Source organism: Panthera onca, chromosome B1, assembly GCF_046562875.1.
Source record: "Panthera onca isolate mPanOnc1 chromosome B1, mPanOnc1 haplotype 2, whole genome shotgun sequence".
Classification (NCBI taxonomy): Eukaryota; Metazoa; Chordata; class Mammalia; order Carnivora; family Felidae; genus Panthera; species Panthera onca.
Window position 1 is genome coordinate 121,369,391 of NC_138342.1, and position 8,548 is coordinate 121,377,938.

Below are 8,548 nucleotides of genomic sequence, written 5' to 3' on the forward strand. Positions count from 1 at the left end.
CATAAAAAGCAGTGTATGTTAAATATTACAACCAAATCTTTAAAGTCTCACAGACAATAGATCTTCTAAATATACTGCTAAAGATTTAGCTTCATGTTGATTTTAATTTCATTAACACACTCACAACATAAATAAATTCTGCTTAAAAGAAAAGCTTTAATAATGAATATATTGCAATTAAAATGATACAAGGCTACTAAGCATTGCACACTGCCACCTAGTGCTAAATGTCTTTTTAACTCCAAATACACAATGGGTGTCTTCAGGAAAGGGGAAATGCTCTGTTTTAAAGCAAATTTATCCAGAAAGACAGTTATGAAACATATTTTTCATAATTCATTCAATATAAGAAGGCTATTAAAATAAGTGAAATTACACATACCATAAAAATCAACTGTCTCATAAATTCAGGTGAGAAAGATCTGATTAGATTATTAAATATAAAAAGCTACAGGTTTTGTTATTGAAGACAAATTTTTTAAATGTTTTTAAAAGTTATTTTTTAATAAGGTGCATCACGTATGCAACATACTCTATCATGAATATGATGCATGTTGATGTTCTTAGTGAAATATGTGATTAGCAAGTTTGACATATTAAGATGTTTAAAAAGGCATCATAGGATGCTAAATAATCACTAACGATATGTGCAAGCTTCGTTAAGGGCATAGCTATCATCTCGCTTCATCTACAGGTTATAATTTCAATTTCAGATGCCACTGGTTTTCATTTCCACTTTATTTTCCCAGAGGTGAATAATTTTTGTGTTTTATATGTGCTAATCACTAGAGGTCATCTCTGATCTTTTGGCCAGAAACATAAAGCCACACACACACACACACACACACACACACACACACACACACACACAAAATGAGAACCATCTGAAAGACTAGATTAAGGAAAGGATTGCATTAGGTGACTTTTCTATGGTTAGGGGATACATCTGATTTGCTTCCTTGTATTCTGCAACGGTAGTCCCCAGCTTGGTCTAGTTAATGCACATAACTACCTATTTTAAGAACTAAAGTGAAAAGTGAAAGACTCATTTCTGGCAATGGAGGTTTGTTTTAAGTTTATCTATTTGGGGAAGGGGTGGGGCAGGGAAATAGGGAGGGAGAGAATCCCAAGCAGACTCTGCACTGTCAGTGCAATGCCTGGTTCAGGACTTGGACACACAAACCAGGAGACCATGACCTGGGCCAAAAACAAGAGTCAGATGCTTAACCGACTGAGCACCCAGGTGCCCCTCAATTAAGTTTTTCATGGTGAAAAATAATAAAAGGGTTCCTTTAAATCACTATTACTTAACTTTTCAAGAATCACACTCCTTTTGAAAAACTTAAAAATCTCAGGTTCTCCTTCTAAAGTATTTAAAGTTTATAAATAAATGATATATTAAAAACAATATATGGAAATTTTTAAGAATTCTATTTTTTTTATTTTGATCTTTGAAGATATTTTTCAATGTTGTTTTTGCTCCAATAATTCAAAATCAGCATGAGTGGTAAGGCTGACTACATATCCTATAAATGTTTCCATCCTTGGAAATGTTGACAGTAAAGAATATCATTCAGTAGTTTCAATATTAGGCCTGTTGCATTGTTTCATTTTAATACCCAGAAGGACAGGTAAAAATAGATAGACCACTGGATGAAAAGAAGAAAGAAGGGAGAAAGCAAGGTAGAGAAGGAGGAAGGGAGGAATAATTTTGCCTTTAAGGGAAGTGTTACCTCCATCCCCTTGAAATCACTAATTTAGATAATTCCCAAAGGAATCTTTGATCAAAACCACATGATCTAGAAAACTTCTCAAGATTTCCTTTAATCAGCTTAACCAAATGACTACTGCCAGCTGTTTCATTTAGTTCTATCAAGGCTACTCTGAGGCTCTAAGGGCTATTTTGAGGCCTTCACCACAAAATCAGGACACCCAGTTGATATGGCTGCCCAATGCAGAAGACAGATTTACTCAAAATATTCCAATTTAAGAAACTCAGTTTGGAAAATATGATTTAAGAACACATATTATATTGAAACCCAACTCTTCACGCTATGTTGGTATAATATCTATCATGACATCTCAATGTTCAGTAAACTTATAGTCAAGGGAATAAAAAGTTTAAGATTGTAACTCCTAGATATTCCACTGGCCTTACAGTATATCATCTATAAAAGGATACTGCTAGGAAATAAGATAGTGGTTACAACTATGCCCTATATAAGAAAACCACTGCAGTTGCAGCTAATATACAATTATATTATATTATATTATATTATATTATATTATATTATATTATATTATGATATCATTATAAAACTTCATAAACATTTTTATAGTATTCCTATTGATCTATGTTCCTATTAATCTACAAGGTAGTGAAAATGTATAAAGTGAATAACAAGTTTTAATTCAAATGACAGTTGTGCCTAAGACCCTGAAGACTCCTTAGAATTTTCTCACATACCTTAGTGTGTTTTCTAGTACATACTGCATTTAAGTTTTGTAAAACAAAGGCTATGTGTGTTTGCACACACAAAAATGCAATCGTAGCATCATCATTTGGAATTATCTAAAAATAAATGTTTAAGCTGAAATCATTTATCTAATAACCTCATTTCTTAAGCCTAAATATGGAAGTATGTATATTTATGAGTGCATCCTGTAATCAAGGATTATAGAAGTTCTATAATCAAGGATTTCTAATGCAACATAACAAAAAGTAGTAACAAAATGGCCTGTGAAGAAAATTCCCTAGGGCTTTAGAAAGCTAGGAGATGTTGAAAAATTAAACTACAGAATACAGAAGAGACAGACATAGCTTTCAACCGAACATTAACATTTAACTTGAGATTATTTAAAATAGCACATTTCTATCTATTAGAATCCCTATGGTTATGAAAGACAAGGACTTATTCCACAAAGATTACAAAAATTATGATATTTGTATATCTAATATTAGTACTGGCTGGGATTGCACACTGTGAAATAAGAAAATGTAATAGATATTTAGTGAGCATTTTACTCACTAATTATGATTTCATAATTTTTTTAACGTTGTATTCTCAGATGTCAGATACCTACTTGGAAACTGACATCCACTTGGTTGCTAAGAGATATGAGATCAGTTTGCATTTTTTTCTGTCTTTAGGAGAATTGCTCTCTTGGGTTTTACCTCAAAGTAGTAAAAGTTAACTCTGTTGCCCATGTGGGGGACTTACGTTACTCAAAGAAACTCCCAAATCTCAAAAAAGAAATGAAATACTCTCTATTTCCACAATTAAAACAAATATGTTTTTTCCCAAGCTTAATGAGTTTCCACTTCATGCAACTAAAATATAATAGTATTGTTTAACAATCAAATTTAACTGATGAGTTTATGAGTATTTTCACAAAAATCTTATGATAAAGGAAGTCATTGGTCCATTGGCACTCCCAAAGTAAAGCTAAAATCCTACATTTTAAAAGTATTTTCTGCCTATAACTTTGACCATGCTCTTTAAACAGCTAGAGGAACAAGACTAAACTTGGTCTCTCTGGTTTTTCTTATGTTTTATCAAAGACTCAGAAGCAAAACACAGTTATAAATATGTACATTCTAAACTGGTCATTAGTTTATCACAAATAAATATTGACTTATTGCTTAATCGAAGAGAACGTTTTTCCAAGATAAAAGCCATATTCTAATCAGTACATGTTTCCTAATGACACTGAGCATCTAGACTCTCTTCACATATAAATTTCATAACCTTTCAAGGACAATCTTCTAAATCACATTTTAAAGAAATATGCTGAAAAGACATTCCATTTCAGCAGTATTTTATATTACTATAAATGCAAGAGGTTTAATTTTTAACACTCATGTACTTATCATAAAGCTATTGGTCATTTACTCTGATTTATTGTCAATGTTGTCCTGGAGTATATTGCCAAGGAACACAAGGTAAGCTTTTCTTTGTCTACTAAGTGAGACAATGCCCACTTGCCCAGTACCCTAACACCCAACTTCTTGCACACCATCAGCCAGCTGCCCTATTGGTGAGTCTTTGTACCTTATATATGCTGTTTTAGCATGAAGACATATTACTACCATTTCTTAATGGTACCATTAAGAAAATCCTGTTACAAGCACAGTCTCTGAAATGTAGTTTCACACCAGTGAAAGGACTATCTAGTACCATCTTGAGGGGAAGAAGATGAATTTATCCTCGTCTTCTAGGCTTTTACTTATTTTATAAAGTCACACTTTTATAAACAAGTTCTGTCATACTGAGAGGAAGGAGATATGCAAAATGCAACACCTGGAGTCATAAAATGTAATGACCTCAAATAACACATCTCAGAAAGAGTGGGGAAGACCTGGCTCCAGAGAAGAAAAAACAGTGGCAGAGGAGCGAATCTGCACCATTAGAACAGGAGTAAAAGAAAACCCTCTTGGCTTTTTCCAGTAAGTTTTGTGCAGCAGCAGCAGCAGCAACAGCCTAATCAATATGCACATCCTCACCCCATAAAACCTCCTGTCCCCAAACAGAAACTGCAGGTCCCTCTCCACCGTGTCCTCAGGGCAGAAACCACCACCCACCCGGAAGGGAGGAGGTTTCCCAGGCACAGGGGAAGGGCAAAAACAGGTATGTGTAGCTCCAGCATCCTCGTCTTCCTCCCAGCTGCAAGCCTGAAAGTCCACTCAGGAGCCAGCCCTAGCTCCTAGGCATCCTTCGGCCTGGGTCCTCCCTGCCAGAGGGGCCGGGAAGGTTGCGCAGCTGGCAGCTCAGTTTTCGGACTCCAAACAATGACCCCTCCCCCCACCCCCACTCCCCTGTGCCTTCACCCCAGGCCCTCGCTTTCTAACCCCCTTAGTGAGACCTCGTTGGAATAGGACAAGGGATGCTCCGTGGCCAAGAGGAGACGTGCTGGGCTTCTCTGCCCGAATGAGTTGCTGGGGGTAGGATGGGGTGGTCATGGAGAAGGGCCCTTTAGGAAAACCCAGGACATGGGGCAACAGAAACCTCAGCACTAGTCACCCTCGCTCCCACCCCCCACCCCACCCCTCGCCTTAAAGCCGACTTCTCCCGAGGAGGGCGGCGGCAGATAGGCGGCCGGGATGGGGATAAGAGCGAGCCCGGGGGCCACCATGGCCTCTCCAAAGGGACTGCGCAGGTGGGCGCAGCCCGGGAAGGTCAGCGAGGCCAGAGCTCAGAGTTACCCGGGGCCCAGAGAGTGTGAGTGTGAACGAGAGGGTGAACCCGCGCGCTCGCCGGGCCGAGGGGCGCTCGGCGGCAGGGCAAGCACGGTGACAGGGGTACCCCGGCCACCAAGGAGAGACAGCTCACCCACCCCTTAGGCGACAGGGCTGGAGAGGCTTATGGGGCTGTGAGACTGGGAAACTTAATACAAAACAGACAGTTCCCCCCTCCAAGACGTGCCCCCACGCTCTCAGACGCGCTCCAACGCCTCCGGAATCACCCACCATCGCCCACGCCACCCTGCAAAAATCCCCACCGAGCCCTCGGATCCCAGGCGGGTAATTACCTCTCCCGGAGGCGGAGTGGGGGGCGGCAGCAGCAGCAGACACTTTTAGCCTGACTTTCCTGCGTTCGCTTGTGAGAGTGTGCGCGCAGAGCAGGAGCTGTAACCTGCTATTTATAGACTGGAGCCTCAGCACCCGGAGCTGAGAACCCGGAGGAAGCGAGCGGGCGGCGGCGGCGCAGGGCGCGGGCCGCGGCTCCCCGAGGCTCCCGCGGCTCCCCCAGGCGCCCGGCTCCGGCCGCGCTCCGCGCTCGCTCCCAGCCCTCCCGCCCGCCCGCCGCGCGCGCCCCTGAGAAGTTGTCACCAGCGCGGCCGCCTCTCCGGCTGCTCACACGCCCCCTGGCACAATTGCTACTTTCTCCCCCCACCCCCACCCTCCCTGCTCCTCTTCCTCCTCCTCCGCTCGTTCCAAGCGGTCTCCTCCCAATGTCACCAGCGGCCCAATAGAGGCGGCGGCGGCAGCGACAGTCTCGCAACTGGCGCAGCTCGCTTCCCGCTACTGATGGAGTGGAGTTGCTACCCCGGCCGCGCTCAGCCCGAAATGACCCAAACACGCTTGCTCCGTGAGCTGGCACCCTGCACCCCGACCCTCTGCAAGCGGGGACGACCGCCCAGCCTGGGCTGTGTGAGCACAGCTGCAAAGTGGTGGTGAGGGGTGACCCGGAGCTGCCACGCTGAGACCGGGCCCAGAGAAACCACAAGGGTCTCAAACCCGCGGGAGGAGGTGCCCCAGACCCCAGCCACTGGCAGCGCCGGCCCAGACTTGGGGTGAGGGGACAGTGGGAGGAGGTGTCCCCGGTGCCCCGGACTTCAGCCTGCCACCACCCTGGGACCCGTCTCTCTTGCCACTCCTCTGCCTTGGCCCGGACGGAGGTCTGGCGAGGATGACCTGGGCACTGTCTGGGCTTCCAGTTCTGCGCAGCCCACCGCCAGCCCCCACGTCACGGCTGGTGACCGAGGCCGAGTTGCTCCTAGCCAACGTGTGACACGCCTTTGGCAGCCCAGGTGCGTGGGGACAAATCTGAACTCTGGCGTTTGGGGTGTTTGGGGTGTCAGGAAAACAGGGTACGCAATCACGCAATCTGAACGGAGACTAAAACTCCCCCACTTCCTAGCAAGCAAGCCCACGGTGGAAGGCACGCAGCCTGGTTATTCCGGGCTGCGGGGTGTGGGGCAAATGAGTCTCTCCATCTGCGCCTTACAGGTGCCACCTGGCGGTTCTCTTGAAGAGGTTTGATCTGAGCTGCTCAAAGGTAATGGTACCGAGCGCCAGTCCACTCAGGCATCCTCAGCCTTTCCTTTTCCTAAAGGCGCTTTAAATTCACATTTTAAATAAAATGGAGTGAGAAAGCTAGTACACATGGGTTACATTTGCCACGCAGGAATCCGGCAGTTGGGATGGTGAAGCCGATTTGGGTTAAGTCCGTACTTACAGCTACAAAAAGTGGGAAGCTATAGCTGCCCCCAGCTGCCACCCCTTCTGGCATTTGTTGCACCTAGGCAACCATTCACTCCGCAAACATTTAACTGCCACTAGGTTATAATCTTTATCTATGAGAACAGAGACTTTGGTGGTTTGTTTGTTTTCCAACACATTTCCTCAGAGCTTGGAACAATGTGTTACATGCGGTAGTTTCCATAAATGTTTATGGAATAAATTAAACATTGTGGTCCAGAAACTGTGCTCAGCTCATTCTCTCTCTTAGTCCCTGCAGCCTTTCCCTTTCCATCTCTTCAAGGATGAAGAGATTTTTTTTTTTTTTTTTTTTTTTTTTTTTGCTATGCCCAGCCACCATCACAGGTGAGCTAGAAGGAGAAAAGAGGAAGGTGAGGGACTAACAGTCCAGGCAGGCCCTCTGGGGATGTGGATCACACTTGAGCCTGTTATAGTCAGATTTCTCCTGCATGGGGCAGTGCTGAACACACCCATTTGGGGGTAGGGAAAAAAAAAAAGACTCTGTCATACTTGGTGCTTGAAACAATGGATAAATTCTGTTAATAGAGATCTGCTGGCAAGATGATACAACTTTCTCACTGGGCAACAGTTTCAGCCTTTTCTTAAAATACAGAAAAAGAATAACAGAACATTAGGATGCCAGAGCTTTGCTACTAAATTGAAAAGATGTTTAACATATTTGTCCTCTAACTTGAAATGGAGCTCTGTGTGTGTGTGTGTGTGTGTGTGTGTGTGTGCATGTGTGTGCGTGTTTATGAAGACTGCCACTGTGCCAAAAGTACTAAACTGTTTCTTCTAAAAGACAGAGTTGTAAAATAGATGCAGCTAATGTCTTTATGGAAATGAACACTTAAAGTGAGATATCCAGAAAACCCTCTTACAATTAAAATCCAGACATAGATCATGCTGACCTAGACCTTTTACAGGGCTGCTGAGGAAAATGTGATGTACCTGTGCACATCATTGAGGAAGTTTAAATTCTGTGGAGAAGAGGGCGACAGAGAGAAAGACAGGGAGAGAGAGGGAGAGAGAATGAATCAGATACATGTACCACGTGGCATTTTAAAAATCCATCAATCAGCCTGATAGTTACCTTTTTTAGTCATTTGTTGGTGTTTTCTTTGAATAAGCCTAGAGGATTCAGATGCTTCTATTCTATTATTAAACTCATTCAGCATCCAATTTTACAAACCTTGAACTTTTAGTCACTGTGTCCCCCCAAACATAACTCCAGTTGCCAATGAAGGACAAAATATTTTTCATTTCCTCTTGAAATATCTTTATAGGGCCAGAAGTCAAAAGTGATTCCCCACAGTTACCTTGCTGTCTAAAGCAATAAGTCAAGCCAGGATCTGCAGGGCTGGTGTAACACCTTCCTTTTTAGTGAAGTAATTCATTCATTATTCCTGGAGATTTCTATTTCAAGTGAGATTGGTATGCCCCAAGGAGACTTTTATGATCCTTCACTTTAAAAACCTATAAAAATATAGCACTGAGAATGACAAAGGTTGTTTTTTTTTTTTTTACCACAGTTACTTGTTTATATTACTGATAACTTTATAGACC

General features: G+C 42.9%; 1 protein-coding gene across 4 annotated transcripts in view; it reads right to left on the reverse strand.

The window, feature by feature from the left end:
* Positions 1-5,753, reverse strand: part of INPP4B (inositol polyphosphate-4-phosphatase type II B) — a 762,324-nt gene extending 756,571 nt beyond the window's left edge. For all 4 annotated transcript variants that reach the window (XM_060654097.3, XM_060654095.3, XM_060654093.3 and 1 more), the window contains exon 1: positions 5,530-5,753. The gene's annotated coding sequence lies outside the window, so the exon portion shown is untranslated. The remainder of the gene's footprint in view (positions 1-5,529) is intronic.
* Positions 5,754-8,548: the final 2,795 nt, after the last annotated feature.